Source organism: Phalangium opilio, unplaced genomic scaffold (assembly GCF_054372755.1).
Source record: "Phalangium opilio isolate 3A_F unplaced genomic scaffold, DU_Popi_V2 ptg000090l_1, whole genome shotgun sequence".
Taxonomy (NCBI): Eukaryota; Metazoa; Arthropoda; class Arachnida; order Opiliones; family Phalangiidae; genus Phalangium; species Phalangium opilio.
In genome coordinates, this window is record NW_028324195.1 from 4,685,505 (window position 1) to 4,710,077 (window position 24,573).

At 41.8% G+C, this 24,573-nt stretch overlaps 54 non-coding genes across 54 annotated transcripts; all 54 read left to right on the forward strand.

The window, feature by feature from the left end:
- Nucleotides 1–78: 78 nt before the first annotated feature.
- Nucleotides 79–162, forward strand: TRNAL-UAA (transfer RNA leucine (anticodon UAA)). The gene has a single exon. It is a non-coding gene; the product is annotated as a tRNA-Leu (tRNA).
- A 153-nt stretch (nucleotides 163–315) lies between these two features.
- TRNAL-UAA (transfer RNA leucine (anticodon UAA)) lies at nucleotides 316–399 on the forward strand. Its single transcript has one exon. It is a non-coding gene; the product is annotated as a tRNA-Leu (tRNA).
- A 153-nt stretch (nucleotides 400–552) lies between these two features.
- Nucleotides 553–636, forward strand: TRNAL-UAA (transfer RNA leucine (anticodon UAA)). The gene has a single exon. It is a non-coding gene; the product is annotated as a tRNA-Leu (tRNA).
- Nucleotides 637–789: 153 nt separating this feature from the next.
- TRNAL-UAA (transfer RNA leucine (anticodon UAA)) lies at nucleotides 790–873 on the forward strand. The gene has a single exon. It is a non-coding gene; the product is annotated as a tRNA-Leu (tRNA).
- A 390-nt stretch (nucleotides 874–1,263) lies between these two features.
- TRNAL-UAA (transfer RNA leucine (anticodon UAA)) lies at nucleotides 1,264–1,347 on the forward strand. Its single transcript has one exon. It is a non-coding gene; the product is annotated as a tRNA-Leu (tRNA).
- Nucleotides 1,348–1,500: 153 nt separating this feature from the next.
- On the forward strand, nucleotides 1,501–1,584 carry TRNAL-UAA (transfer RNA leucine (anticodon UAA)). The gene has a single exon. It is a non-coding gene; the product is annotated as a tRNA-Leu (tRNA).
- Nucleotides 1,585–2,211: 627 nt separating this feature from the next.
- On the forward strand, nucleotides 2,212–2,295 carry TRNAL-UAA (transfer RNA leucine (anticodon UAA)). The gene has a single exon. It is a non-coding gene; the product is annotated as a tRNA-Leu (tRNA).
- Nucleotides 2,296–3,870: 1,575 nt separating this feature from the next.
- On the forward strand, nucleotides 3,871–3,954 carry TRNAL-UAA (transfer RNA leucine (anticodon UAA)). The gene has a single exon. It is a non-coding gene; the product is annotated as a tRNA-Leu (tRNA).
- A 390-nt stretch (nucleotides 3,955–4,344) lies between these two features.
- On the forward strand, nucleotides 4,345–4,428 carry TRNAL-UAA (transfer RNA leucine (anticodon UAA)). The gene has a single exon. It is a non-coding gene; the product is annotated as a tRNA-Leu (tRNA).
- Nucleotides 4,429–4,581: 153 nt separating this feature from the next.
- Nucleotides 4,582–4,665, forward strand: TRNAL-UAA (transfer RNA leucine (anticodon UAA)). The gene has a single exon. It is a non-coding gene; the product is annotated as a tRNA-Leu (tRNA).
- A 390-nt stretch (nucleotides 4,666–5,055) lies between these two features.
- On the forward strand, nucleotides 5,056–5,139 carry TRNAL-UAA (transfer RNA leucine (anticodon UAA)). Its single transcript has one exon. It is a non-coding gene; the product is annotated as a tRNA-Leu (tRNA).
- Nucleotides 5,140–5,292: 153 nt separating this feature from the next.
- On the forward strand, nucleotides 5,293–5,376 carry TRNAL-UAA (transfer RNA leucine (anticodon UAA)). The gene has a single exon. It is a non-coding gene; the product is annotated as a tRNA-Leu (tRNA).
- Nucleotides 5,377–5,529: 153 nt separating this feature from the next.
- Nucleotides 5,530–5,613, forward strand: TRNAL-UAA (transfer RNA leucine (anticodon UAA)). The gene has a single exon. It is a non-coding gene; the product is annotated as a tRNA-Leu (tRNA).
- Nucleotides 5,614–5,766: 153 nt separating this feature from the next.
- On the forward strand, nucleotides 5,767–5,850 carry TRNAL-UAA (transfer RNA leucine (anticodon UAA)). The gene has a single exon. It is a non-coding gene; the product is annotated as a tRNA-Leu (tRNA).
- A 153-nt stretch (nucleotides 5,851–6,003) lies between these two features.
- Nucleotides 6,004–6,087, forward strand: TRNAL-UAA (transfer RNA leucine (anticodon UAA)). Its single transcript has one exon. It is a non-coding gene; the product is annotated as a tRNA-Leu (tRNA).
- A 390-nt stretch (nucleotides 6,088–6,477) lies between these two features.
- TRNAL-UAA (transfer RNA leucine (anticodon UAA)) lies at nucleotides 6,478–6,561 on the forward strand. The gene has a single exon. It is a non-coding gene; the product is annotated as a tRNA-Leu (tRNA).
- A 153-nt stretch (nucleotides 6,562–6,714) lies between these two features.
- TRNAL-UAA (transfer RNA leucine (anticodon UAA)) lies at nucleotides 6,715–6,798 on the forward strand. The gene has a single exon. It is a non-coding gene; the product is annotated as a tRNA-Leu (tRNA).
- Nucleotides 6,799–6,951: 153 nt separating this feature from the next.
- TRNAL-UAA (transfer RNA leucine (anticodon UAA)) lies at nucleotides 6,952–7,035 on the forward strand. Its single transcript has one exon. It is a non-coding gene; the product is annotated as a tRNA-Leu (tRNA).
- A 390-nt stretch (nucleotides 7,036–7,425) lies between these two features.
- TRNAL-UAA (transfer RNA leucine (anticodon UAA)) lies at nucleotides 7,426–7,509 on the forward strand. Its single transcript has one exon. It is a non-coding gene; the product is annotated as a tRNA-Leu (tRNA).
- A 153-nt stretch (nucleotides 7,510–7,662) lies between these two features.
- On the forward strand, nucleotides 7,663–7,746 carry TRNAL-UAA (transfer RNA leucine (anticodon UAA)). Its single transcript has one exon. It is a non-coding gene; the product is annotated as a tRNA-Leu (tRNA).
- Nucleotides 7,747–8,373: 627 nt separating this feature from the next.
- On the forward strand, nucleotides 8,374–8,457 carry TRNAL-UAA (transfer RNA leucine (anticodon UAA)). Its single transcript has one exon. It is a non-coding gene; the product is annotated as a tRNA-Leu (tRNA).
- A 153-nt stretch (nucleotides 8,458–8,610) lies between these two features.
- On the forward strand, nucleotides 8,611–8,694 carry TRNAL-UAA (transfer RNA leucine (anticodon UAA)). The gene has a single exon. It is a non-coding gene; the product is annotated as a tRNA-Leu (tRNA).
- Nucleotides 8,695–8,847: 153 nt separating this feature from the next.
- TRNAL-UAA (transfer RNA leucine (anticodon UAA)) lies at nucleotides 8,848–8,931 on the forward strand. The gene has a single exon. It is a non-coding gene; the product is annotated as a tRNA-Leu (tRNA).
- A 390-nt stretch (nucleotides 8,932–9,321) lies between these two features.
- TRNAL-UAA (transfer RNA leucine (anticodon UAA)) lies at nucleotides 9,322–9,405 on the forward strand. Its single transcript has one exon. It is a non-coding gene; the product is annotated as a tRNA-Leu (tRNA).
- Nucleotides 9,406–9,558: 153 nt separating this feature from the next.
- On the forward strand, nucleotides 9,559–9,642 carry TRNAL-UAA (transfer RNA leucine (anticodon UAA)). The gene has a single exon. It is a non-coding gene; the product is annotated as a tRNA-Leu (tRNA).
- A 627-nt stretch (nucleotides 9,643–10,269) lies between these two features.
- TRNAL-UAA (transfer RNA leucine (anticodon UAA)) lies at nucleotides 10,270–10,353 on the forward strand. Its single transcript has one exon. It is a non-coding gene; the product is annotated as a tRNA-Leu (tRNA).
- Nucleotides 10,354–10,506: 153 nt separating this feature from the next.
- TRNAL-UAA (transfer RNA leucine (anticodon UAA)) lies at nucleotides 10,507–10,590 on the forward strand. The gene has a single exon. It is a non-coding gene; the product is annotated as a tRNA-Leu (tRNA).
- A 390-nt stretch (nucleotides 10,591–10,980) lies between these two features.
- Nucleotides 10,981–11,064, forward strand: TRNAL-UAA (transfer RNA leucine (anticodon UAA)). The gene has a single exon. It is a non-coding gene; the product is annotated as a tRNA-Leu (tRNA).
- Nucleotides 11,065–11,217: 153 nt separating this feature from the next.
- On the forward strand, nucleotides 11,218–11,301 carry TRNAL-UAA (transfer RNA leucine (anticodon UAA)). The gene has a single exon. It is a non-coding gene; the product is annotated as a tRNA-Leu (tRNA).
- A 627-nt stretch (nucleotides 11,302–11,928) lies between these two features.
- On the forward strand, nucleotides 11,929–12,012 carry TRNAL-UAA (transfer RNA leucine (anticodon UAA)). Its single transcript has one exon. It is a non-coding gene; the product is annotated as a tRNA-Leu (tRNA).
- Nucleotides 12,013–13,824: 1,812 nt separating this feature from the next.
- TRNAL-UAA (transfer RNA leucine (anticodon UAA)) lies at nucleotides 13,825–13,908 on the forward strand. The gene has a single exon. It is a non-coding gene; the product is annotated as a tRNA-Leu (tRNA).
- Nucleotides 13,909–14,061: 153 nt separating this feature from the next.
- On the forward strand, nucleotides 14,062–14,145 carry TRNAL-UAA (transfer RNA leucine (anticodon UAA)). Its single transcript has one exon. It is a non-coding gene; the product is annotated as a tRNA-Leu (tRNA).
- A 153-nt stretch (nucleotides 14,146–14,298) lies between these two features.
- TRNAL-UAA (transfer RNA leucine (anticodon UAA)) lies at nucleotides 14,299–14,382 on the forward strand. The gene has a single exon. It is a non-coding gene; the product is annotated as a tRNA-Leu (tRNA).
- A 153-nt stretch (nucleotides 14,383–14,535) lies between these two features.
- On the forward strand, nucleotides 14,536–14,619 carry TRNAL-UAA (transfer RNA leucine (anticodon UAA)). Its single transcript has one exon. It is a non-coding gene; the product is annotated as a tRNA-Leu (tRNA).
- Nucleotides 14,620–14,772: 153 nt separating this feature from the next.
- TRNAL-UAA (transfer RNA leucine (anticodon UAA)) lies at nucleotides 14,773–14,856 on the forward strand. The gene has a single exon. It is a non-coding gene; the product is annotated as a tRNA-Leu (tRNA).
- Nucleotides 14,857–16,194: 1,338 nt separating this feature from the next.
- On the forward strand, nucleotides 16,195–16,278 carry TRNAL-UAA (transfer RNA leucine (anticodon UAA)). The gene has a single exon. It is a non-coding gene; the product is annotated as a tRNA-Leu (tRNA).
- A 627-nt stretch (nucleotides 16,279–16,905) lies between these two features.
- TRNAL-UAA (transfer RNA leucine (anticodon UAA)) lies at nucleotides 16,906–16,989 on the forward strand. The gene has a single exon. It is a non-coding gene; the product is annotated as a tRNA-Leu (tRNA).
- A 390-nt stretch (nucleotides 16,990–17,379) lies between these two features.
- TRNAL-UAA (transfer RNA leucine (anticodon UAA)) lies at nucleotides 17,380–17,463 on the forward strand. Its single transcript has one exon. It is a non-coding gene; the product is annotated as a tRNA-Leu (tRNA).
- Nucleotides 17,464–18,327: 864 nt separating this feature from the next.
- Nucleotides 18,328–18,411, forward strand: TRNAL-UAA (transfer RNA leucine (anticodon UAA)). The gene has a single exon. It is a non-coding gene; the product is annotated as a tRNA-Leu (tRNA).
- Nucleotides 18,412–18,801: 390 nt separating this feature from the next.
- TRNAL-UAA (transfer RNA leucine (anticodon UAA)) lies at nucleotides 18,802–18,885 on the forward strand. Its single transcript has one exon. It is a non-coding gene; the product is annotated as a tRNA-Leu (tRNA).
- Nucleotides 18,886–19,275: 390 nt separating this feature from the next.
- Nucleotides 19,276–19,359, forward strand: TRNAL-UAA (transfer RNA leucine (anticodon UAA)). Its single transcript has one exon. It is a non-coding gene; the product is annotated as a tRNA-Leu (tRNA).
- Nucleotides 19,360–19,749: 390 nt separating this feature from the next.
- TRNAL-UAA (transfer RNA leucine (anticodon UAA)) lies at nucleotides 19,750–19,833 on the forward strand. Its single transcript has one exon. It is a non-coding gene; the product is annotated as a tRNA-Leu (tRNA).
- A 390-nt stretch (nucleotides 19,834–20,223) lies between these two features.
- On the forward strand, nucleotides 20,224–20,307 carry TRNAL-UAA (transfer RNA leucine (anticodon UAA)). Its single transcript has one exon. It is a non-coding gene; the product is annotated as a tRNA-Leu (tRNA).
- Nucleotides 20,308–20,460: 153 nt separating this feature from the next.
- Nucleotides 20,461–20,544, forward strand: TRNAL-UAA (transfer RNA leucine (anticodon UAA)). Its single transcript has one exon. It is a non-coding gene; the product is annotated as a tRNA-Leu (tRNA).
- A 153-nt stretch (nucleotides 20,545–20,697) lies between these two features.
- On the forward strand, nucleotides 20,698–20,781 carry TRNAL-UAA (transfer RNA leucine (anticodon UAA)). The gene has a single exon. It is a non-coding gene; the product is annotated as a tRNA-Leu (tRNA).
- Nucleotides 20,782–20,934: 153 nt separating this feature from the next.
- Nucleotides 20,935–21,018, forward strand: TRNAL-UAA (transfer RNA leucine (anticodon UAA)). The gene has a single exon. It is a non-coding gene; the product is annotated as a tRNA-Leu (tRNA).
- Nucleotides 21,019–21,171: 153 nt separating this feature from the next.
- Nucleotides 21,172–21,255, forward strand: TRNAL-UAA (transfer RNA leucine (anticodon UAA)). Its single transcript has one exon. It is a non-coding gene; the product is annotated as a tRNA-Leu (tRNA).
- Nucleotides 21,256–21,408: 153 nt separating this feature from the next.
- On the forward strand, nucleotides 21,409–21,492 carry TRNAL-UAA (transfer RNA leucine (anticodon UAA)). The gene has a single exon. It is a non-coding gene; the product is annotated as a tRNA-Leu (tRNA).
- Nucleotides 21,493–21,645: 153 nt separating this feature from the next.
- Nucleotides 21,646–21,729, forward strand: TRNAL-UAA (transfer RNA leucine (anticodon UAA)). Its single transcript has one exon. It is a non-coding gene; the product is annotated as a tRNA-Leu (tRNA).
- A 153-nt stretch (nucleotides 21,730–21,882) lies between these two features.
- Nucleotides 21,883–21,966, forward strand: TRNAL-UAA (transfer RNA leucine (anticodon UAA)). The gene has a single exon. It is a non-coding gene; the product is annotated as a tRNA-Leu (tRNA).
- A 627-nt stretch (nucleotides 21,967–22,593) lies between these two features.
- Nucleotides 22,594–22,677, forward strand: TRNAL-UAA (transfer RNA leucine (anticodon UAA)). Its single transcript has one exon. It is a non-coding gene; the product is annotated as a tRNA-Leu (tRNA).
- Nucleotides 22,678–22,830: 153 nt separating this feature from the next.
- Nucleotides 22,831–22,914, forward strand: TRNAL-UAA (transfer RNA leucine (anticodon UAA)). The gene has a single exon. It is a non-coding gene; the product is annotated as a tRNA-Leu (tRNA).
- A 153-nt stretch (nucleotides 22,915–23,067) lies between these two features.
- On the forward strand, nucleotides 23,068–23,151 carry TRNAL-UAA (transfer RNA leucine (anticodon UAA)). The gene has a single exon. It is a non-coding gene; the product is annotated as a tRNA-Leu (tRNA).
- A 627-nt stretch (nucleotides 23,152–23,778) lies between these two features.
- On the forward strand, nucleotides 23,779–23,862 carry TRNAL-UAA (transfer RNA leucine (anticodon UAA)). Its single transcript has one exon. It is a non-coding gene; the product is annotated as a tRNA-Leu (tRNA).
- The last annotated feature ends 711 nt before the right edge of the window (nucleotides 23,863–24,573 follow it).

A 24,573-nucleotide genomic window follows, 5' to 3' on the forward strand; every position in this document is an offset into this window, starting at 1 on the left:
TTTATGTGGCATAGAGATACGGGAGGTATTTTGGTGTTGTACTATAGCTTCATTTTCAAGGAAATCGTTTAAAAGCGTGTCAGGATGGCCGAGTGGTCTAAGGCGTCAGATTTAAGCTCTGATCCTCGTATGAGGGCGTGGGTTCGAACCCCACTTCTGACAACGATTTGTTTCATTTTAATAACTTGTATCTCATACTCAGGAAAGGCTTTTCTAGTATGGCAACAAGTGAGTGGCTTTATGTGGCATAGAGATACTGGAGGTAATTTGGTGTTGTACTATAGCTTCATTTTCAAGGAAATCGTTTAAAAGCGTGTCAGGATGGCCGAGTGGTCTTAGGCGTCAGATTTAAGCTCTGATCCTCGTATGAGGGCGTGGGTTCGAACCCCACTTCTGACAACGATGTGTTTCATTTTAATAACTTGTATCTTATACTCAGGAAAGGCTTTTCTAGTATGGCAACAAGTGAGTGGGTTTATGTGGCATAGAGATACGAGAGGTATTTTGGTGTTGTACTATAGCTTCATTTTCAAGGAAAACGTTTAAAAGCGTGTCAGGATGGCCGAGTGGTCTAAGGCGTCAGATTTAAGCTCTGATCCTCGTATGAGGGCGTGGGTTCGAACCCCACTTCTGACAACGATTTGTTTCATTTTAATAACTTGTATCTCATACTCAGGAAAGGCTTTTCTTGTATGGCAACAAGTGAGTGGCTTTATGTGGCATAGAGATACGGGAGGTATTTTGGTGTTGTAGTATAGCTTCATTTTCAAGGAAAACGTTTAAAAGCGTGTCAGAATGGCCGAGTGGTCTAAGGCGTCAGATTTAAGCTCTGATCCTCGTATGAGGGTGTGGGTTCGAACCCCACTTCTGACAACGATTTGTTTCATTTTAATAACTTGTATCTCATACTCAGGAAAGGCTTTTCTAGTATGGCAACAAGTGAGTGGCTTTATGTGGCATAGAGATACGGGAGGTATTTTGGTGTTGTACTATAGCTTCATTTTCAAGGAAAACGTTTAAAAGCGTGTCAGGATGGCCGAGTGGTCTAAGGCGTCAGACTTAAGCTCTGATCCACGTATGAGGGTGTGGGTTTGAACCCCACTTCTGACAACGATTTGTTTCATTTTAATAACTTGTATCTCATACTCAGGAAAGGCTTTTCTAGTATGGCAACAAGTGAGTGGCTTTATGTGGCATAGAGATACTAGAGGTATTTTCGTGTTGTACTATAGCTTCATTTTCAAGGAAAACGTTTACAAGCGTGTCAGGATGGCCGAGTGGTCTAAGGTGTCAGATTTAAGCTCTGATCCTCGTATGAGGGCGTGGGTTCGAACCCCACTTCTGACAACGATTTGTTTCATTTTAATAACTTGTATCTCATACTCAGGAAAGGCTTTTCTAGTAAGGTAACAAGTGAGTGGCTTTATGTGGCATAGAGATACGGGAGGTATTTTGGTGTTGTAATATAGCTTTATTTTCAAGGAAAACGTTTAAAAGCGTGTCAGGATGGCCGAGTGGTCTAAGGCGTCAGACTTAAGCTCTGATCCTCGTATGAGGGTGTGGGTTTGAACCCCACTTCTGACAACGATTTGTTTCATTTTAATAACTTGTATCTCATACTCAGGAAAGGCTTTTCTAGTATGGCAGCAAGTGAGTGGCTTTATGTGGCATAGAGATACGGGAGGTATTTTGGTGTTGTAGTATAGCTTTATTTTCAAGGAAAACGTTTAATAGCGTGTCAGGATGGCCGAGTGGTCTAAGGCGTCAGACTTAAGCTCAGATCCTCGTATGAGGGCGTGGGCTCGAACCCCACTTCTGACAACGATTTGTTTAATGTTAATAACTTGTATCTCATACTCAGGAAAGGCTTTTCTAGTATGGCAACAAGTGAGTGGGTTTATGTGGCATAGAGATACGAGAGGTATTTTGGTGTTGTACTATAGCTTCATTTTCAAGGAAAACGTTTAAGAGCGTGTCAGGATGGTCGAGTGGTCTTAGGCGTCAGATTTAAGCTCTGATTCTCGTATGAGGGTGTGGGTTTGAACCCCACTTCTGACAACGATTTGTTTCATTTTGATAACTTGTATATCATACTCAGGAAAGGCTTTTCTAGTATGGCAACAAGTGAGTGGCTTTATGTGGCATAGAGATACGGGAGGTATTTTGGTGTTGTACTATAGCTTCATTTTCAAGGAAATCGTTTAAAAGCGTGTCAGGATGGCCGAGTGGTCTAAGGCGTCAGATTTAAGCTCTGATCCTCGTATGAGGGCGTGGGCTCGAACCCCACTTCTGACAACGATTTGTTTAATTTTAATAACTTGTATCTCATACTCAGGAAAGGCTTTTCTAGTATGGCAACAAGTGAGTGGGTTTATGTGGCATAGAGATACGAGAGGTATTTTGGTGTTGTACTATAGCTTCATTTTCAAGGAAAACGTTTAAAAGCGTGTCAGGATGGTCGAGTGGTCTTAGGCGTCAGATTTAAGCTCTGATCCTCGTATGAGGGTGTGGGTTTGAACCCCACTTCTGACAACGATTTGTTTCATTTTAATAACTTGTATCTCATACTCAGGAAAGGCTTTTCTAGTAAGGCAACAAGTGAGTGGCTTTATGTGGCATAGAGATACGGGAGGTATTTTGGTGTTGTACTATAGCTTTATTTTCAAGGAAAACGTTTAAAAGCGTGTCAGGATGGCCGAGTGGTCTAAGGCGTCAGACTTAAGCTCTAATCCTCGTATGAGGGTGTGGGTTTGAACCCCACTTCTGACAACGATTTGTTTCATTTTAATAACTTGTATCTCATACTCAGGAAAGGCTTTTCTAGTATGGCAGCAAGTGAGTGGCTTTATGTGGCATAGAGATACGGGAGGTATTTTGGTGTTGTACTATAGCTTTATTTTCAAGGAAAACGTTTAATAGCGTGTCAGGATGGCCGAGTGGTCTAAGGCGTCAGACTTAAGCTCAGATCCTCGTATGAGGGCGTGGGCTCGAACCCCACTTCTGACAACGATTTGTTTAATTTTAATAACTTGTATCTCATACTCAGGAAAGGCTTTTCTAGTATGGCAACAAGTGAGTGGGTTTATGTGGCATAGAGATACGAGAGGTATTTTGGTGTTGTACTATAGCTTCATTTTCAAGGAAAACGTTTAAGAGCGTGTCAGGATGGTCGAGTGGTCTTAGGCGTCAGATTTAAGCTCTGATTCTCGTATGAGGGTGTGGGTTTGAACCCCACTTCTGACAACGATTTGTTTCATTTTGATAACTTGTATATCATACTCAGGAAAGGCTTTTCTAGTATGGCAACAAGTGAGTGGCTTTATGTGGCATAGAGATACGGGAGGTATTTTGGTGTTGTACTATAGCTTCATTTTCAAGGAAATCGTTTAAAAGCGTGTCAGGATGGTCGAGTGGTCTTAGGTGTCAGATTTAAGCTCTGATCCTCGTATGAGGGTGTGGGTTTGAACCCCACTTCTGACAACGATTTGTTTCATTTTAATAACTTGTATCTCATACTCAGGAAGGGCTTTTCTAGTATGGCAACAAGTGAGTGGCTTTATGTGGCATAGAGATACTGGAGGTATTTTGGTGTTGTACTATAGCTTCATTTTCAAGGAAATCGTTTAAAAGCGTGTCAGGATGGCCGAGTGGTCTTAGGCGTCAGATTTAAGCTCTGATCCTCGTATGAGGGTGTGGGTTTGAACCCCACTTCTGACAACGATTTGTTTCATTTTAATAACTTGTATCTCATACTCAGGAAAGGCTTTTCTAGTATGGCAACAAGTGAGTGGCTTTATGTGGCATAGAGATACTAGAGGTATTTTGGTGTTGTACTATAGCTTCATTTTCAAGGAAATCGTTTAAAAGCGTGTCAGGATGGCCGAGTGGTCTTAGGCGTCAGATTTAAGCTCTGATCCTCGTATGAGGGCGTGGGTTCGAACCCCACTTCTGACAACGATTTGTTTCATTTTAATAACTTGTATCTCATACTCAGGAAAGGCTTTTCTAGTATGGCAACAAGTGAGTGGCTTTATGTGGCATAGAGATACGGGAGGTATTTTGGTGTTGTACTATAGCTTTATTTTCAAGGAAAACGTTTAAAAGCGTGTCAGGATGGCCGATTGGTCTAAGGCGTCAGACTTAAGCTCTGATCCTCGTATGAGGGTGTGGGTTTGAACCCCACTTCTGACAACGATTTGTTTCATTTTAATAACTTGTATATCATACTCAGGAAAGGCTTTTCTAGTATGGCAACAAGTGAGTGGCTTTATGTGGCATAGAGATACGGGAGGTATTTTGGTGTTGTACTATAGCTTCATTTTCAAGGAAATCGTTTAAAAGCGTGTCAGGATGGCCGAGTGGTCTAAGGCGTCAGATTTAAGCTCTGATCCTCGTATGAGGGCGTGGGTTCGAACCCCACTTCTGACAACGATTTGTTTCATTTTAATAACTTGTATCTCATACTCAGGAAAGGCTTTTCTAGTATGGCAACGAGTGAGTGGCTTTATGTGGCATAGAGATACGGGAGGTATTTTGGTGTTGTACTATAGCTTTATTTTCAAGGAAAACGTTTAAAAGCGTGTCAGGATGGCCGAGTGGTCTAAGGCGTCAGACTTAAGCTCTGATCCTCGTATGAGGGTGTGGGTTTGAACCCCACTTCTGACAACGATTTGTTTCATTTTAATAACTTGTATCTCATACTCAGGAAAGGCTTCTCTAGTATGGCAACAAGTGAGTGGCTTTATGTGGCATAGAGATACTAGAGGTATTTTGGTGTTGTACTATAGCTTCATTTTCAAGGAAATCGTTTAAAAGCGTGTCAGGATGGCCGAGTGGTCTTAGGCGTCAGATTTAAGCTCTGATCCTCGTATGAGGGCGTGGTTTCGAACCCCACTTCTGACAACGATTTGTTTCATTTTAATAACTTGTATCTCATACTCAGGAAAGGCTTTTCTAGTATGGCAACAAGTGAGTGGCTTTATGTGGCATAGAGATACGGGAGGTATTTTGGTGTTGTACTATAGCTTTATTTTCAAGGAAAACGTTTAAAAGCGTGTCAGGATGGCCGAGTGGTCTAAGGCGTCAGACTTAAGCTCTGATCCTCGTATGAGGGTGTGGGTTTGAACCCCACTTCTGACAACGATTTGTTTCATTTTAATAACTTGTATATCATACTCAGGAAAGGCTTTTCTAGTATGGCAACAAGTGAGTGGCTTTATGTGGCATAGAGATACGGGAGGTATTTTGGTGTTGTACTATAGCTTCATTTTCAAGGAAATCGTTTAAAAGAGTGTCAGGATGGCCGAGTGGTCTAAGGCGTCAGATTTAAGCTCTGATCCTCGTATGAGGGCGTGGGTTCGAACCCCACTTCTGACAACGATTTGTTTCATTTTAATAACTTGTATCTCATACTCAGGAAAGGCTTTTCTAGTATGGCAACGAGTGAGTGGCTTTATGTGGCATAGAGATACGGGAGGTATTTTGGTGTTGTACTATAGCTTTATTTTCAAGGAAAACGTTTAAAAGCGTGTCAGGATGGCCGAGTGGTCTAAGGCGTCAGACTTAAGCTCTGATCCTCGTATGAGGGTGTGGGTTTGAACCCCACTTCTGACAACGATTTGTTTCATTTTAATAACTTGTATCTCATACTCAGGAAAGGCTTCTCTAGTATGGCAACAAGTGAGTGGCTTTATGTGGCATAGAGATACTAGAGGTATTTTGGTGTTGTACTATAGCTTCATTTTCAAGGAAATCGTTTAAAAGCGTGTCAGGATGGCCGAGTGGTCTTAGGCGTCAGATTTAAGCTCTGATCCTCGTATGAGGGCGTGGGTTCGAACCCCACTTCTGACAACGATTTGTATCATTTTAATAACTTGTATCTCATACTCAGGAAAGGCTTTTCTAGTATGGCAACAAGTGAGTGGGTTTATGTGGCATAGAGATACGAGAGGTATTTTGGTGTTGTACTATAGCTTCATTTTCAAGGAAAACGTTTAAAAGCGTGTCAGGATGGCCGAGTGGTCTAAGGCGTCAGATTTAAGCTCTGATCCTCGTATGAGGGCGTGGTTTCGAACCCCACTTCTGACAACGATTTGTTTCATTTTAATAACTTTTATCTCATACTCAGGAGAGGCTTCTCTAGAATGGCAACAAGTGAGTGGCTTTATGTGGTATAGAGATACTAGAGGTATTTTCGTGTTATACTATAGCTTCATTTTCAAGGAAAACGTTTAATATCGTGTCAGGGTGGCCGAGTGGTCTAAGGCGTAAGATATAAGCTCTGATCCTCGTATGAAAGCGTGGGTTCGAACCCCACTTCTGACAACGATTTGTTTCATTTTAATAACTTGTATCTCATACTCAGGAAAGGCTTTTCTAGTATGGCAACAAGTGAGTGGCTTTATGTGGCATAGAGATACTGGAGGTAATTTGGTGTTGTACTATAGCTTCATTTTCAAGGAAATCGTTTAAAAGCGTGTCAGGATGGCCGAGTGGTCTTAGGCGTCAGATTTAAGCTCTGATCCTCGTATGAGGGCGTGGGTTCGAACCCCACTTCTGACAACGATGTGTTTCATTTTAATAACTTGTATCTTATACTCAGGAAAGGCTTTTCTAGTATGGCAACAAGTGAGTGGGTTTATGTGGCATAGAGATACGAGAGGTATTTTGGTGTTGTACTATAGCTTCATTTTCAAGGAAAACGTTTAAAAGCGTGTCAGGATGGCCGAGTGGTCTAAGGCGTCAGATTTAAGCTCTGATCCTCGTATGAGGGCGTGGGTTCGAACCCCACTTCTGACAACGATTTGTTTCATTTTAATAACTTGTATCTCATACTCAGGAAAGGCTTTTCTTGTATGGCAACAAGTGAGTGGCTTTATGTGGCATAGAGATACGGGAGGTATTTTGGTGTTGTAGTATAGCTTCATTTTCAAGGAAAACGTTTAAAAGCGTGTCAGAATGGCCGAGTGGTCTAAGGCGTCAGATTTAAGCTCTGATCCTCGTATGAGGGTGTGGGTTCGAACCCCACTTCTGACAACGATTTGTTTCATTTTAATAACTTGTATCTCATACTCAGGAAAGGCTTTTCTAGTATGGCAACAAGTGAGTGGCTTTATGTGGCATAGAGATACGGGAGGTATTTTGGTGTTGTACTATAGCTTCATTTTCAAGGAAAACGTTTAAAAGCGTGTCAGGATGGCCGAGTGGTCTAAGGCGTCAGACTTAAGCTCTGATCCACGTATGAGGGTGTGGGTTTGAACCCCACTTCTGACAACGATTTGTTTCATTTTAATAACTTGTATCTCATACTCAGGAAAGGCTTTTCTAGTATGGCAACAAGTGAGTGGCTTTATGTGGCATAGAGATACTAGAGGTATTTTCGTGTTGTACTATAGCTTCATTTTCAAGGAAAACGTTTACAAGCGTGTCAGGATGGCCGAGTGGTCTAAGGTGTCAGATTTAAGCTCTGATCCTCGTATGAGGGCGTGGGTTCGAACCCCACTTCTGACAACGATTTGTTTCATTTTAATAACTTGTATCTCATACTCAGGAAAGGCTTTTCTAGTAAGGCAACAAGTGAGTGGCTTTATGTGGCATAGAGATACGGGAGGTATTTTGGTGTTGTAATATAGCTTTATTTTCAAGGAAAACGTTTAAAAGCGTGTCAGGATGGCCGAGTGGTCTAAGGCGTCAGACTTAAGCTCTGATCCTCGTATGAGGGTGTGGGTTTGAACCCCACTTCTGACAACGATTTGTTTCATTTTAATAACTTGTATCTCATACTCAGGAAAGGCTTTTCTAGTATGGCAGCAAGTGAGTGGCTTTATGTGGCATAGAGATACGGGAGGTATTTTGGTGTTGTAGTATAGCTTTATTTTCAAGGAAAACGTTTAATAGCGTGTCAGGATGGCCGAGTGGTCTAAGGCGTCAGACTTAAGCTCAGATCCTCGTATGAGGGCGTGGGCTCGAACCCCACTTCTGACAACGATTTGTTTAATGTTAATAACTTGTATCTCATACTCAGGAAAGGCTTTTCTAGTATGGCAACAAGTGAGTGGGTTTATGTGGCATAGAGATACGAGAGGTATTTTGGTGTTGTACTATAGCTTCATTTTCAAGGAAAACGTTTAAGAGCGTGTCAGGATGGTCGAGTGGTCTTAGGCGTCAGATTTAAGCTCTGATTCTCGTATGAGGGTGTGGGTTTGAACCCCACTTCTGACAACGATTTGTTTCATTTTGATAACTTGTATATCATACTCAGGAAAGGCTTTTCTAGTATGGCAACAAGTGAGTGGCTTTATGTGGCATAGAGATACGGGAGGTATTTTGGTGTTGTACTATAGCTTCATTTTCAAGGAAATCGTTTAAAAGCGTGTCAGGATGGCCGAGTGGTCTAAGGCGTCAGATTTAAGCTCTGATCCTCGTATGAGGGCGTGGGTTCGAACCCCACTTCTGACAACGATGTGTTTCATTTTAATAACTTGTATCTTATACTCAGGAAAGGCTTTTCTAGTATGGCAACAAGTGAGTGGGTTTATGTGGCATAGAGATACGAGAGGTATTTTGGTGTTGTACTATAGCTTCATTTTCAAGGAAAACGTTTAAAAGCGTGTCAGGATGGCCGAGTGGTCTAAGGCGTCAGATTTAAGCTCTGATCCTCGTATGAGGGCGTGGGTTCGAACCCCACTTCTGACAACGATTTGTTTCATTTTAATAACTTGTATCTCATACTCAGGAAAGGCTTTTCTTGTATGGCAACAAGTGAGTGGCTTTATGTGGCATAGAGATACGGGAGGTATTTTGGTGTTGTAGTATAGCTTCATTTTCAAGGAAAACGTTTAAAAGCGTGTCAGAATGGCCGAGTGGTCTAAGGCGTCAGATTTAAGCTCTGATCCTCGTATGAGGGTGTGGGTTCGAACCCCACTTCTGACAACGATTTGTTTCATTTTAATAACTTGTATCTCATACTCAGGAAAGGCTTTTCTAGTATGGCAACAAGTGAGTGGCTTTATGTGGCATAGAGATACGGGAGGTATTTTGGTGTTGTACTATAGCTTCATTTTCAAGGAAAACGTTTAAAAGCGTGTCAGGATGGCCGAGTGGTCTAAGGCGTCAGACTTAAGCTCTGATCCACGTATGAGGGTGTGGGTTTGAACCCCACTTCTGACAACGATTTGTTTCATTTTAATAACTTGTATCTCATACTCAGGAAAGGCTTTTCTAGTATGGCAACAAGTGAGTGGCTTTATGTGGCATAGAGATACTAGAGGTATTTTCGTGTTGTACTATAGCTTCATTTTCAAGGAAAACGTTTACAAGCGTGTCAGGATGGCCGAGTGGTCTAAGGTGTCAGATTTAAGCTCTGATCCTCGTATGAGGGCGTGGGTTCGAACCCCACTTCTGACAACGATTTGTTTCATTTTAATAACTTGTATCTCATACTCAGGAAAGGCTTTTCTAGTAAGGCAACAAGTGAGTGGCTTTATGTGGCATAGAGATACGGGAGGTATTTTGGTGTTGTAATATAGCTTTATTTTCAAGGAAAACGTTTAAAAGCGTGTCAGGATGGCCGAGTGGTCTAAGGCGTCAGACTTAAGCTCTGATCCTCGTATGAGGGTGTGGGTTTGAACCCCACTTCTGACAACGATTTGTTTCATTTTAATAACTTGTATCTCATACTCAGGAAAGGCTTTTCTAGTATGGCAGCAAGTGAGTGGCTTTATGTGGCATAGAGATACGGGAGGTATTTTGGTGTTGTAGTATAGCTTTATTTTCAAGGAAAACGTTTAATAGCGTGTCAGGATGGCCGAGTGGTCTAAGGCGTCAGACTTAAGCTCAGATCCTCGTATGAGGGCGTGGGCTCGAACCCCACTTCTGACAACGATTTGTTTAATGTTAATAACTTGTATCTCATACTCAGGAAAGGCTTTTCTAGTATGGCAACAAGTGAGTGGGTTTATGTGGCATAGAGATACGAGAGGTATTTTGGTGTTGTACTATAGCTTCATTTTCAAGGAAAACGTTTAAGAGCGTGTCAGGATGGTCGAGTGGTCTTAGGCGTCAGATTTAAGCTCTGATTCTCGTATGAGGGTGTGGGTTTGAACCCCACTTCTGACAACGATTTGTTTCATTTTGATAACTTGTATATCATACTCAGGAAAGGCTTTTCTAGTATGGCAACAAGTGAGTGGCTTTATGTGGCATAGAGATACGGGAGGTATTTTGGTGTTGTACTATAGCTTCATTTTCAAGGAAATCGTTTAAAAGCGTGTCAGGATGGCCGAGTGGTCTAAGGCGTCAGATTTAAGCTCTGATCCTCGTATGAGGGCGTGGGTTCGAACCCCACTTCTGACAACGATTTGTTTCATTTTAATAACTTGTATCTCATACTCAGGAAAGGCTTTTCTTGTATGGCAACAAGTGAGTGGCTTTATGTGGCATAGAGATACGGGAGGTATTTTGGTGTTGTAGTATAGCTTCATTTTCAAGGAAAACGTTTAAAAGCGTGTCAGAATGGCCGAGTGGTCTAAGGCGTCAGATTTAAGCTCTGATCCTCGTATGAGGGTGTGGGTTCGAACCCCACTTCTGACAACGATTTGTTTCATTTTAATAACTTGTATCTCATACTCAGGAAAGGCTTTTCTAGTATGGCAACAAGTGAGTGGCTTTATGTGGCATAGAGATACGGGAGGTATTTTGGTGTTGTACTATAGCTTCATTTTCAAGGAAAACGTTTAAAAGCGTGTCAGGATGGCCGAGTGGTCTAAGGCGTCAGACTTAAGCTCTGATCCACGTATGAGGGTGTGGGTTTGAACCCCACTTCTGACAACGATTTGTTTCATTTTAATAACTTGTATCTCATACTCAGGAAAGGCTTTTCTAGTATGGCAACAAGTGAGTGGCTTTATGTGGCATAGAGATACTAGAGGTATTTTCGTGTTGTACTATAGCTTCATTTTCAAGGAAAACGTTTACAAGCGTGTCAGGATGGCCGAGTGGTCTAAGGTGTCAGATTTAAGCTCTGATCCTCGTATGAGGGCGTGGGTTCGAACCCCACTTCTGACAACGATTTGTTTCATTTTAATAACTTGTATCTCATACTCAGGAAAGGCTTTTCTAGTAAGGCAACAAGTGAGTGGCTTTATGTGGCATAGAGATACGGGAGGTATTTTGGTGTTGTAATATAGCTTTATTTTCAAGGAAAACGTTTAAAAGCGTGTCAGGATGGCCGAGTGGTCTAAGGCGTCAGACTTAAGCTCTGATCCTCGTATGAGGGTGTGGGTTTGAACCCCACTTCTGACAACGATTTGTTTCATTTTAATAACTTGTATCTCATACTCAGGAAAGGCTTTTCTAGTATGGCAGCAAGTGAGTGGCTTTATGTGGCATAGAGATACGGGAGGTATTTTGGTGTTGTAGTATAGCTTTATTTTCAAGGAAAACGTTTAATAGCGTGTCAGGATGGCCGAGTGGTCTAAGGCGTCAGACTTAAGCTCAGATCCTCGTATGAGGGCGTGGGCTCGAACCCCACTTCTGACAACGATTTGTTTAATGTTAATAACTTGTATCTCATACTCAGGAAAGGCTTTTCTAGTATGGCAACAAGTGAGTGGGTTTATGTGGCATAGAGATACGAGAGGTATTTTGGTGTTGTACTATAGCTTCATTTTCAAGGAAAACGTTTAAGAGCGTGTCAGGATGGTCGAGTGGTCTTAGGCGTCAGATTTAAGCTCTGATTCTCGTATGAGGGTGTGGGTTTGAACCCCACTTCTGACAACGATTTGTTTCATTTTGATAACTTGTATATCATACTCAGGAAAGGCTTTTCTAGTATGGCAACAAGTGAGTGGCTTTATGTGGCATAGAGATACGGGAGGTATTTTGGTGTTGTACTATAGCTTCATTTTCAAGGAAATCGTTTAAAAGCGTGTCAGGATGGCCGAGTGGTCTAAGGCGTCAGATTTAAGCTCTGATCCTCGTATGAGGGCGTGGGCTCGAACCCCACTTCTGACAACGATTTGTTTAATTTTAATAACTTGTATCTCATACTCAGGAAAGGCTTTTCTAGTATGGCAACAAGTGAGTGGGTTTATGTGGCATAGAGATACGAGAGGTATTTTGGTGTTGTACTATAGCTTCATTTTCAAGGAAAACGTTTAAAAGCGTGTCAGGATGGTCGAGTGGTCTTAGGCGTCAGATTTAAGCTCTGATCCTCGTATGAGGGTGTGGGTTTGAACCCCACTTCTGACAACGATTTGTTTCATTTTAATAACTTGTATCTCATACTCAGGAAAGGCTTTTCTAGTAAGGCAACAAGTGAGTGGCTTTATGTGGCATAGAGATACGGGAGGTATTTTGGTGTTGTACTATAGCTTTATTTTCAAGGAAAACGTTTAAAAGCGTGTCAGGATGGCCGAGTGGTCTAAGGCGTCAGACTTAAGCTCTAATCCTCGTATGAGGGTGTGGGTTTGAACCCCACTTCTGACAACGATTTGTTTCATTTTAATAACTTGTATCTCATACTCAGGAAAGGCTTTTCTAGTATGGCAGCAAGTGAGTGGCTTTATGTGACATAGAGATACGGGAGGTATTTTGGTGTTGTACTATAGCTTTATTTTCAAGGAAAACGTTTAATAGCGTGTCAGGATGGCCGAGTGGTCTAAGGCGTCAGACTTAAGCTCAGATCCTCGTATGAGGGCGTGGGCTCGAACCCCACTTCTGACAACGATTTGTTTAATTTTAATAACTTGTATCTCATACTCAGGAAAGGCTTTTCTAGTATGGCAACAAGTGAGTGGGTTTATGTGGCATAGAGATACGAGAGGTATTTTGGTGTTGTACTATAGCTTCATTTTCAAGGAAAACGTTTAAGAGCGTGTCAGGATGGTCGAGTGGTCTTAGGCGTCAGATTTAAGCTCTGATTCTCGTATGAGGGTGTGGGTTTGAACCCCACTTCTGACAACGATTTGTTTCATTTTGATAACTTGTATATCATACTCAGGAAAGGCTTTTCTAGTATGGCAACAAGTGAGTGGCTTTATGTGGCATAGAGATACGGGAGGTATTTTGGTGTTGTACTATAGCTTCATTTTCAATGAAATCGTTTAAAAGCGTGTCAGGATGGTCGAGTGGTCTTAGGTGTCAGATTTAAGCTCTGATCCTCGTATGAGGGTGTGGGTTTGAACCCCACTTCTGACAACGATTTGTTTCATTTTAATAACTTGTATCTCATACTCAGGAAGGGCTTTTCTAGTATGGCAACAAGTGAGTGGCTTTATGTGGCATAGAGATACTGGAGGTATTTTGGTGTTGTACTATAGCTTCATTTTCAAGGAAATCGTTTAAAAGCGTGTCAGGATGGCCGAGTGGTCTTAGGCGTCAGATTTAAGCTCTGATCCTCGTATGAGGGTGTGGGTTTGAACCCCACTTCTGACAACGATTTGTTTCATTTTAATAACTTGTATCTCATACTCAGGAAAGGCTTTTCTAGTATGGCAACAAGTGAGTGGCTTTATGTGGCATAGAGATACTAGAGGTATTTTGGTGTTGTACTATAGCTTCATTTTCAAGGAAATCGTTTAAAAGCGTGTCAGGATGGCCGAGTGGTCTTAGGCGTCAGATTTAAGCTCTGATCCTCGTATGAGGGCGTGGTTTCGAACCCCACTTCTGACAACGATTTGTTTCATTTTAATAACTTGTATCTCATACTCAGGAAAGGCTTTTCTAGTATGGCAACAAGTGAGTGGCTTTATGTGGCATAGAGATACGGGAGGTATTTTGGTGTTGTACTATAGCTTTATTTTCAAGGAAAACGTTTAAAAGCGTGTCAGGATGGCCGAGTGGTCTAAGGCGTCAGACTTAAGCTCTGATCCTCGTATGAGGGTGTGGGTTTGAACCCCACTTCTGACAACGATTTGTTTCATTTTAATAACTTGTATATCATACTCAGGAAAGGCTTTTCTAGTATGGCAACAAGTGAGTGGCTTTATGTGGCATAGAGATACGGGAGGTATTTTGGTGTTGTACTATAGCTTCATTTTCAAGGAAATCGTTTAAAAGAGTGTCAGGATGGCCGAGTGGTCTAAGGCGTCAGATTTAAGCTCTGATCCTCGTATGAGGGCGTGGGTTCGAACCCCACTTCTGACAACGATTTGTTTCATTTTAATAACTTGTATCTCATACTCAGGAAAGGCTTTTCTAGTATGGCAACGAGTGAGTGGCTTTATGTGGCATAGAGATACGGGAGGTATTTTGGTGTTGTACTATAGCTTTATTTTCAAGGAAAACGTTTAAAAGCGTGTCAGGATGGCCGAGTGGTCTAAGGCGTCAGACTTAAGCTCTGATCCTCGTATGAGGGTGTGGGTTTGAACCCCACTTCTGACAACGATTTGTTTCATTTTAATAACTTGTATCTCATACTCAGGAAAGGCTTCTCTAGTATGGCAACAAGTGAGTGGCTTTATGTGGCATAGAGATACTAGTGGTATTTTGGTGTTGTACTATAGCTTCATTTTCAAGGAAATCGTTTAAAAGCGTGTCAGGATGGCCGAGTGGTCTTAGGCGTCAGATTTAAGCTCTGATCCTCGTATGAGGGCGTGGGTTCGAACCCCACTTCTGACAACGATTTGTATCATTTTAATAACTTGTATCTCATACTCAGGAAAGGCTTTTCTAGTATGGCAACAAGTGAGTGGGTTTATGTGGCATAGAGATACGAGAGGTATTTTGGTGTTGTACTATAGCTTCATTTTCAAGGAAAACGTTTAAAAGCGTGTCAGGATGGCCGAGTGGTCTAAGGCGTCAGATTTAAGCTCTGATCCTCGTATGAGGGCGTGGTTTCGAACCCCACTTCTGACAACGATTTGTTTCATTTTAATAACTTTTATCTCATACTCAGGATAGGCTTCTCTAGAATGGCAACAAGTGAGTGGCTTTATGTGGTATAGAGATACTAGAGGTATTTTCGTGTTATACTATAGCTTCATTTTCAAGGAAAACGTTTAATATCGTGTCAGGGTGGCCGAGTGGTCTAAGGCGTAAGATATAAGCTCTGATCCTCGTATGAAAGCGTGGGTTCGAACCCCACTTCTGACAACGATTTGTTTCATTTTAATAACTTGTATCTCATACTCAGGAAAGGCTTTTCTTGTATGGCAACAAGTGAGTGGCTTTATGTGGCATAGAGATACGGGAGGTATTTTGGTGTTGTACTATAGCTTCATTTTCAAGGAAAACGTTTACAAGCGTGTCAGGATGGCCGAGTGGTCTAAGGCGTCAGATTTAAGCTCTGATCATCGTATGAGGGTGTGGGTTTGAACCCCACTTCTGACAACGATTTGTTTCATTTTAATAACTTTTATCTCATACTCAGGAGAGGCTTCTCTAGAATGGCAACAAGTGAGTGGCTTTATGTGGCATAGAGATACGGGAGGTATTTTGGAGTTGTACTATAGCTTTATTTTCAAGGAAAACGTTTAAAAGCGTGTCAGGATGGCCGAGTGGTCTATGGCGTCAGACTTAAGCTCTGATCCTCGTATGAGGGTGTGGGTTTGAACCCCACTTCTGACAACGATTTGTTTCATTTTAATAACTTGTATATCATACTCAGGAAGGGCTTTTCTAGTATGGCAACAAGTGAGTGGCTTTTTGTGGCATAGAGATACTGGAGGTATTTTGGTGTTGTACTATAGCTTCATTTTCAAGGAAATCGTTTAAAAGCGTGTCAGGATGGCCGAGTGGTCTTAGGCGTCAGATTTAAGCTCTGATCATCGTATGAGGGTGTGGGTTTGAACCCCACTTCTGACAACGATTTGTTTCATTTTAATAACTTTTATCTCATACTCAGGAGAGGCTTCTCTAGAATGGCAACAAGTGAGTGGCTTTATGTGGCATAGAGATACGGGAGGTATTTTGGAGTTGTACTATAGCTTTATTTTCAAGGAAAACGTTTAAAAGCGTGTCAGGATGGCCGAGTGGTCTATGGCGTCAGACTTAAGCTCTGATCCTCGTATGAGGGTGTGGGTTTGAACCCCACTTCTGACAACGATTTGTTTCATTTTAATAACTTGTATATCATACTCAGGAAGGGCTTTTCTAGTATGGCAACAAGTGAGTGGCTTTATGTGGCATAGAGATACGGGAGGTATTTTGGTGTTGTACTATAGCTTTATTTTCAAGGAAAACGTTTAAAAGCGTGTCAGGATGGCCGAGTGGTCTAAGGCGTCAGACTTAAGCTCTGATCCTCGTATGAGGGTGTGGGTTTGAACCCCACTTCTGACAACGATTTGTTTCATTTTAATAACTTTTATCTCATACTCAGGAAAGGCTTTTCTAGTATGGCAACAAGTGAGTGGCTTTATGTGGCATAGAGATACGGGAGGTATTTTGGTGTTGTACTATAGCTTAATTTTCAAGGAAAACGTTTAAAAGCGTGTCAGGATGGTCGAGTGGTCTTAGGCGTCAGATTTAAGCTCTGATCCTCGTATGAGGGTGTGGGTTTGAACCCCACTTCTGACAACGATTTGTTTCATTTTGATAACTTGTATCTCATACTCAGGAAAGGCTTTTCTAGTATGGCAACAAGTGAGTGGCTTTATGTGGCATAGAGATACTGGAGGTATTTTGGTGTTGTACTATAGCTTCATTTTCAAGGAAATCGTTTAAAAGCGTGTCAGGATGTCCGAGTGGTCTTAGGCGTCAGATTTAAGCTCTGATCCTCGTATGAGGGCGTGGGTTCGAACCCCACTTCTGACAACGATTTGTTTCATTTTAATAACTTGTATCTCATACTCTGGAAAGGCTTTTCTAGTATGGCAACAAGTGAGTGGCTTTATGTGGCATAGAGATACGGGAGGTATTTTGGTGTTGTACTATAGCTTTATTTTCAAGGAAAACGTTTAAAAGCGTGTCAGGATGGCCGAGTGGTCTAAGGCGTCAGATTTAAGCTCTGATCCTCGTATGAGGGCGTGGGTTCGAACCCCACTTCTGACAACGATTTGTTTCATTTTAATAACTTGTATCTCATACTCATTAAAGGCTTTTCTAGTATGGCAACGAGTGAGTGGCTTTATGTGGCATAGAGATACGGGAGGTATTTTGGTGTTGTACTATAGCTTTATTTTCAAGGAAAACGTTTAAAAGCGTGTCAGGATGGCCGAGTGGTCTATGGCGTCAGACTTAAGCTCTGATCCTCGTATGAGGGTGTGGGTTTGAACCCCACTTCTGACAACGATTTGTTTCATTTTAATAACTTGTATATCATACTCAGGAAGGGCTTTTCTAGTATGGCAACAAGTGAGTGGCTTTTTGTGGCATAGAGATACTGGAGGTATTTTGGTGTTGTACTATAGCTTCATTTTCAAGGAAATCGTTTAAAAGCGTGTCAGGATGGCCGAGTGGTCTTAGGCGTCAGATTTAAGCTCTGATCCTCGTATGAGGGCGTGGGTTCGAACCCCACTTCTGACAACGATTTGTTTCATTTTAATAACTTTTATCTCATACTCAGGAGAGGCTTCTCTAGAATGGCAACAAGTGAGTGGCTTTATGTGGTATAGAGATACTAGAGGTATTTTCGTGTTGTACTATAGCTTCATTTTCAAGGAAAACGTTTAATATCGTGTCAGGGTGGCCGAGTGGTCTAAGGCGTAAGATATAAGCTCTGATCCTCGTATGAAAGCGTGGGTTCGAACCCCACTTCTGAAAACGATTTGTTTCATTTTAATAACTTGTATCTCATACTCAGGAAAGGCTTTTCTTGTATGGCAACAAGTGAGTGGCTTTATGTGGCATAGAGATACGGGAGGTATTTTGGTGTTGTACTATAGCTTCATTTTCAAGGAAAACGTTTACAAGCGTGTCAGGATGGCCGAGTGGTCTAAGGCGTCAGATTTAAGCTCTGATCATCGTATGAGGGTGTGGGTTTGAACCCCACTTCTGACAACGATTTGTTTCATTTTAATAACTTGTATATCATACTCAGGAAGGGCTTTTCTAGTATGGCAACAAGTGAGTGGCTTTATGTGGCATAGAGATACGGGAGGTATTTTGGTGTTGTACTATAGCTTTATTTTCAAGGAAAACGTTTAAAAGCGTATCAGGATGGCCGAGTGGTCTAAGGCGTCAGACTTAAGCTCTGATCCTCGTATGAGGGTGTGGGTTTGAACCCCACTTCTGACAACGATTTGTTTCATTTTAATAACTTGTATATCATACTCAGGAAAGGCTTTTCTAGTATGGTAACAAGTGAGTGGCTTTATGTGGCATAGAGATACGGGAGGTATTTTGGTGTTGTACTATAGCTTCATTTTCAAGAAAATCGTTTAAAAGCGTGTCAGGATGGCCGAGTGGTCTAAGGCGTCAGATTTAAGCTCTGATCCTCGTATGAGGGCGTGGGTTCGAACCCCACTTCTGACAACGATTTGTTTCATTTTAATAACTTGTATCTCATACTCAGGAAAGGCTTTTCTAGTATGGCAACGAGTGAGTGGCTTTATGTGGCATAGAGATACGGGAGGTATTTTGGAGTTGTACTATAGCTTTATTTTCAAGGAAAACGTTTAAAAGCGTGTCAGGATGGCCGAGTGGTCTATGGCGTCAGACTTAAGCTCTGATCCTCGTATGAGGGTGTGGGTTTGAACCCCACTTCTGACAACGATTTGTTTCATTTTAATAACTTGTATATCATACTCAGGAAAGGCTTTTCTAGTATGGCAACAAGTGAGTGGCTTTATGTGGCATAGAGATACGGGAGGTATTTTGGTGTTGTACTATAGCTTTATTTTCAAGGAAAACGTTTAAAAGCGTGTCAGGATGGCCGAGTGGTCTAAGGCGTCAGACTTAAGCTCTGATCCTCGTATGAGGGTGTGGGTTTGAACCCCACTTCTGACAACGATTTGTTTCATTTTAATAACTTGTATCTCATACTCAGGAAAGGCTTTTCTAGTATGGCAACGAGTGAGTGGCTTTATGTGGCATAGAGATACGGGAGGTATTTTGGAGTTGTACTATAGCTTTATTTTCAAGGAAAACGTTTAAAAGCGTGTCAGGATGGCCGAGTGGTCTATGGCGTCAGACTTAAGCTCTGATCCTCGTATGAGGGTGTGGGTTTGAACCCCACTTCTGACAACGATTTGTTTCATTTTAATAACTTGTATATCATACTCAGGAAAGGCTTTTCTAGTATGGCAACAAGTGAGTGGCTTTATGTGGCATAGAGATACGGGAGGTATTTTGGTGTTGTACTATAGCTTTATTTTCAAGGAAAACGTTTAAAAGCGTGTCAGGATGGCCGAGTGGTCTAAGGCGTCAGACTTAAGCTCTGATCCTCGTATGAGGGTGTGGGTTTGAACCCCACTTCTGACAACGATTTGTTTCATTTTAATAACTTGTATCTCATACTCAGGAAAGGCTTTTCTAGTATGGCAACAAGTGAGTGGCTTTATGTGGCATAGAGATACGGGAGGTATTTTGGTGTTGTACTATAGCTTAATTTTCAAGGAAAACGTTTAAAAGCGTGTCAGGATGGTCGAGTGGTCTTAGGCGTCAGATTTAAGCTCTGATCCTCGTATGAGGGTGTGGGTTTGAACCCCACTTCTGACAACGATTTGTTTCATTTTGATAACTTGTATCTCATACTCAGGAAAGGCTTTTCTAGTATGGCAACAAGTGAGTGGCTTTATGTGGCATAGAGATACGGGAGGTATTTTGGTGTTGTACTATAGCTTCATTTTCAAGGAAATCGTTTAAAAGCGTGTCAGGATGGCCGAGTGGTCTTAGGCGTCAGATTTAAGCTCTGATCCTCGTATGAGGGCGTGGGTTCGAACCCCACTTCTGACAACGATTTGTTTCATTTTAATAACTTTTATCTCATACTCAGGAGAGGCTTCTCTAGAATGGCAACAAGTGAGTGGCTTTATGTGGCATAGAGATACTAGAGGTATTTTCGTGTTGTACTATAGCTTCATTTTCAAGGAAAACGCTTAAAATCGTGTCAGGGTGGCCGAGTGGTCTAAGGCGTAAGATTTAAGCTCTGATCCTCGTATGAAAGCGTGGGTTCGAACCCCACTTCTGACAACGATTTGTTTCATTTTAATAACTTGTATCTCATACTCAGGAAAGGCTTTTCTTGTATGGCAACAAGTGAGTGGCTTTATGTGGCATAGAGATACGGGAGGTATTTTGGTGTTGTACTATAGCTTCATTTTCAAGGAAAACGTTTACAAGCGTGTCAGGATGGCCGAGTGGTCTAAGGCGTCAGATTTAAGCTCTGATCATCGTATGAGGGCGTGGGTTCGAACCCCACTTCTGACAACGATTTGTTACATTTTAATAACTTGTATCTCATACTCAGGAAAGGCTTTTCTAGTATGGCAACAAGTGAGTGGCTTTATGTGGCATAGAGATACGGGAGGTATTTTGGTGTTGTACTATAGCTTCATTTTCAAGGAAATCGTTTAAAAGCGTGTCAGGATGGCCGAGTGGTCTAAGGCGTCAGATTTAAGCTCTGATCCTCGTATGAGGGCGTGGGCTCGAACCCCACTTCTGACAACGATTTGTTTAATTTTAATAACTTGTATCTCATACTCAGGAAGGGCTTTTCTAGTATGGCAACAAGTGAGTGGCTTTATGTGGCATAGAGATACTGGAGGTAATTTGGTGTTGTACTTTAGCTTCATTTTCAAGGAAATCGTTTAAAAGCGTGTCAGGATGGCCGAGTGGTCTTAGGCGTCAGATTTAAGCTCTGATCCTCGTATGAGGGCGTGGGTTCGAACCCCACTTCTGACAACGATGTGTTTCATTTTAATAACTTGTATCTCATACTCAGGAAAGGCTTTTCTAGTATGGCAACAAGTGAGTGGGTTTATGTGGCATAGAGATACGAGAGGTATTTTGGTGTTGTACTATAGCTTCATTTTCAAGGAAAACGTTTAAAAGCGTGTCAGGATGGCCGAGTGGTCTAAGGCGTCAGATTTAAGCTCTGATCCTCGTATGAGGGCGTGGGTTCGAACCCCACTTCTGACAACGATTTGTTTCATTTTAATAACTTGTATCTCATACTCAGGAAAGGCTTTTCTTGTATGGCAACAAGTGAGTGGCTTTATGTGGCATAGAGATACGGGAGGTATTTTGGTGTTGTAGCATAGCTTCATTTTCAAGGAAAACGTCTAAAAGCGTGTCAGAATGGCCGAGTGGTCTAAGGCGTCAGATTTAAGCTCTGATCCTCGTATGAGGGTGTGGGTTCGAACCCCACTTCTGACAACGATTTGTTTCATTTTAATAACTTGTATCTCATACTCAGGAAAGGCTTTTCTAGTATGGCAACAAGTGAGTGGCTTTATGTGGCATAGAGATACGGGAGGTATTTTGGTGTTGTACTATAGCTTCATTTTCAAGGAAAACGTTTAAAAGCGTGTCAGGATGGCCGAGTGGTCTAAGGCGTCAGACTTAAGCTCTGATCCTCGTATGAGGGTGTGGGTTTGAACCCCACTTCTGACAACGATTTGTTTCATTTTAATAACTTGTATCTCATACTCAGGAAAGGCTTTTCTAGTATGGCAACAAGTGAGTGGCTTTATGTGGCATAGAGATACTAGAGGTATTTTCGTGTTGTACTATAGCTTCATTTTCAAGGAAAACGTTTACAAGCGTGTCAGGATGGCCGAGTGGTCTAAGGCGTCAGATTTAAGCTCTGATCCTCGTATGAGGGCGTGGGTTCGAACCCCACTTCTGACAACGATTTGTTTCATTTTAATAACTTGTATCTCATACTCAGGAAAGGCTTTTCTAGTAAGGCAACAAGTGAGTGGCTTTATGTGGCATAGAGATACGGGAGGTATTTTGGTGTTGTAATATAGCTTTATTTTCAAGGAAAACGTTTAAAAGCGTGTCAGGATGGCCGAGTGGTCTAAGGCGTCAGACTTAAGCTCTGATCCTCGTATGAGGGTGTGGGTTTGAACCCCACTTCTGACAACGATTTGTTTCATTTTAATAACTTGTATCTCATACTCAGGAAAGGCTTTTCTAGTATGGCAGCAAGTGAGTGGCTTTATGTGGCATAGAGATACGGGAGGTATTTTGGTGTTGTAGTATAGCTTTATTTTCAAGGAAAACGTTTAATAGCGTGTCAGGATGGCCGAGTGGTCTAAGGCGTCAGACTTAAGCTCAGATCCTCGTATGAGGGCGTGGGCTCGAACCCCACTTCTGACAACGATTTGTTTAATTTTAATAACTTGTATCTCATACTCAGGAAAGGCTTTTCTAGTATGGCAACAAGTGAGTGGGTTTATGTGGCATAGAGATACGAGAGGTATTTTGGTGTTGTACTATAGCTTCATTTTCAAGGAAAACGTTTAAGAGCGTGTCAGGATGGTCGAGTGGTCTTAGGCGTCAGATTTAAGCTCTGATTCTCGTATGAGGGTGTGGGTTTGAACCCCACTTCTGACAACGATTTGTTTCATTTTGATAACTTGTATATCATACTCAGGAAAGGCTTTTCTAGTATGGCAACAAGTGAGTGGCTTTATGTGGCATAGAGATACGGGAGGTATTTTGGTGTTGTACTATAGCTTCATTTTCAAGGAAATCGTTTAAAAGCATGTCAGGATGGCCGAGTGGTCTAAGGCGTCAGATTTAAGCTCTGATCCTCGTATGAGGGCGTGGGTTCGAACCCCACTTCTGACAACGATTTGTTTCATTTTAATAACTTGTATCTCATACTCAGGAAAGGCTTTTCTAGTATGGCAACAAGTGAGTGGCTTTATGTGGCATAGAGATACTGGAGGTAATTTGGTGTTGTACTATAGCTTCATTTTCTAGGAAATCGTTTAAAAGCGTGTCAGGATGGCCGAGTGGTCTTAGGCGTCAGATTTAAGCTCTGATCCTCGTATGAGGGCGTGGGTTCGAACCCCACTTCTGACAACGATGTGTTTCATTTTAATAACTTGTATCTTATACTCAGGAAAGGCTTTTCTAGTATGGCAACAAGTGAGTGGGTTTATGTGGCATAGAGATACGAGAGGTATTTTGGTGTTGTACTATAGCTTCATTTTCAAGGAAAACGTTTAAAAGCGTGTCAGGATGGCCGAGTGGTCTAAGGCGTCAGATTTAAGCTCTGATCCTCGTATGAGGGCGTGGGTTCGAACCCCACTTCTGACAACGATTTGTTTCATTTTGATAACTTGTATATCATACTCAGGAAAGGCTTTTCTAGTATGGCAACAAGTGAGTGGCTTTATGTGGCATAGAGATACGGGAGGTATTTTGGTGTTGTACTATAGCTTCATTTTCAAGGAAATCGTTTAAAAGCGTGTCAGGATGGTCGAGTGGTCTTAGGTGTCAGATTTAAGCTCTGATCCTCGTATGAGGGTGTGGGTTTGAACCCCACTTCTGACAACGATTTGTTTCATTTTGATAAGTTGTATCTCATACTCAGGAAAGGCTTTTCTAGTATGGCAACAAGTGAGTGGGTTTATGTGGCATAGAGATACGAGAGGTATTTTGGTGTTGTACTAAAGCTTCATTTTCAAGGAAAACGTTTAAAAGCGGGTTAGGACGGCCTAGTGGTCTAAGGCGTCAGATTTAAGCTCTGATCCTCGTATGAGGGTGTGGGTTTGAACCCCACTTCTGACAACGATTTGTTTCATTTTAATAACTTGTATATCATACTCAGGAAAGGCTTTTCTAGTATGGCAACAAGTGAGTGGCTTTATGTGGCATAGAGATACGGGAGGTATTTTGGTGTTGTACTATAGCTTCATTTTCAAGGAAATCGTTTAAAAGCGTGTCAGGATGGCCGAGTGGTCTAAGGCGTCAGATTTAAGCTCTGATCCTCGTATGAGGGCGTGGGCTCGAACCCCACTTCTGACAACGATTTGTTTAAATTTAATAACTTGTATCTCATACTCAGGAAAGGCTTTTCTAGTATGGCAACAAGTGAGTGGGTTTATGTGGCATAGAGATACGAGAGGTATTTTGGTGTTGTACTATAGCTTCATTTTCAAGGAAAACGTTTTAAAGCGTGTCAGGATGGTCGAGTGGTCTTAGGCGTCAGATTTAAGCTCTGATCCTCGTATGAGGGTGTGGGCTCGAACCCCACTTCTGACAACGATTTGTTTAAATTTAATAACTTGTATCTCATACTCAGGAAAGGCTTTTCTAGTATGGCAACAAGTGAGTGGGTTTATGTGGCATAGAGATACGAGAGGTATTTTGGTGTTGTACTATAGCTTCATTTTCAAGGAAAACGTTTTAAAGCGTGTCAGGATGGTCGAGTGGTCTTAGGCGTCAGATTTAAGCTCTGATCCTCGTATGAGGGTGTGGGTTTGAACCCCACTTCTGACAACGATTTGTTTCATTTTGATAACTTGTATCTCATACTCAGGAAAGGCTTTTCTAGTATGGCAACAAGTGAGTGGGTTTATGTGGCATAGAGATACGAGAGGTATTTTGGTGTTGTACTATAGCTTCATTTTCAAGGAAAACGTTTAAAAGCGTGTCAGGATGGTCGAGTGGTCTTAGGCGTCAGATTTAAGCTCTGATCCTCGTATGAGGGTGTGGGTTTGAACCCCACTTCTGACA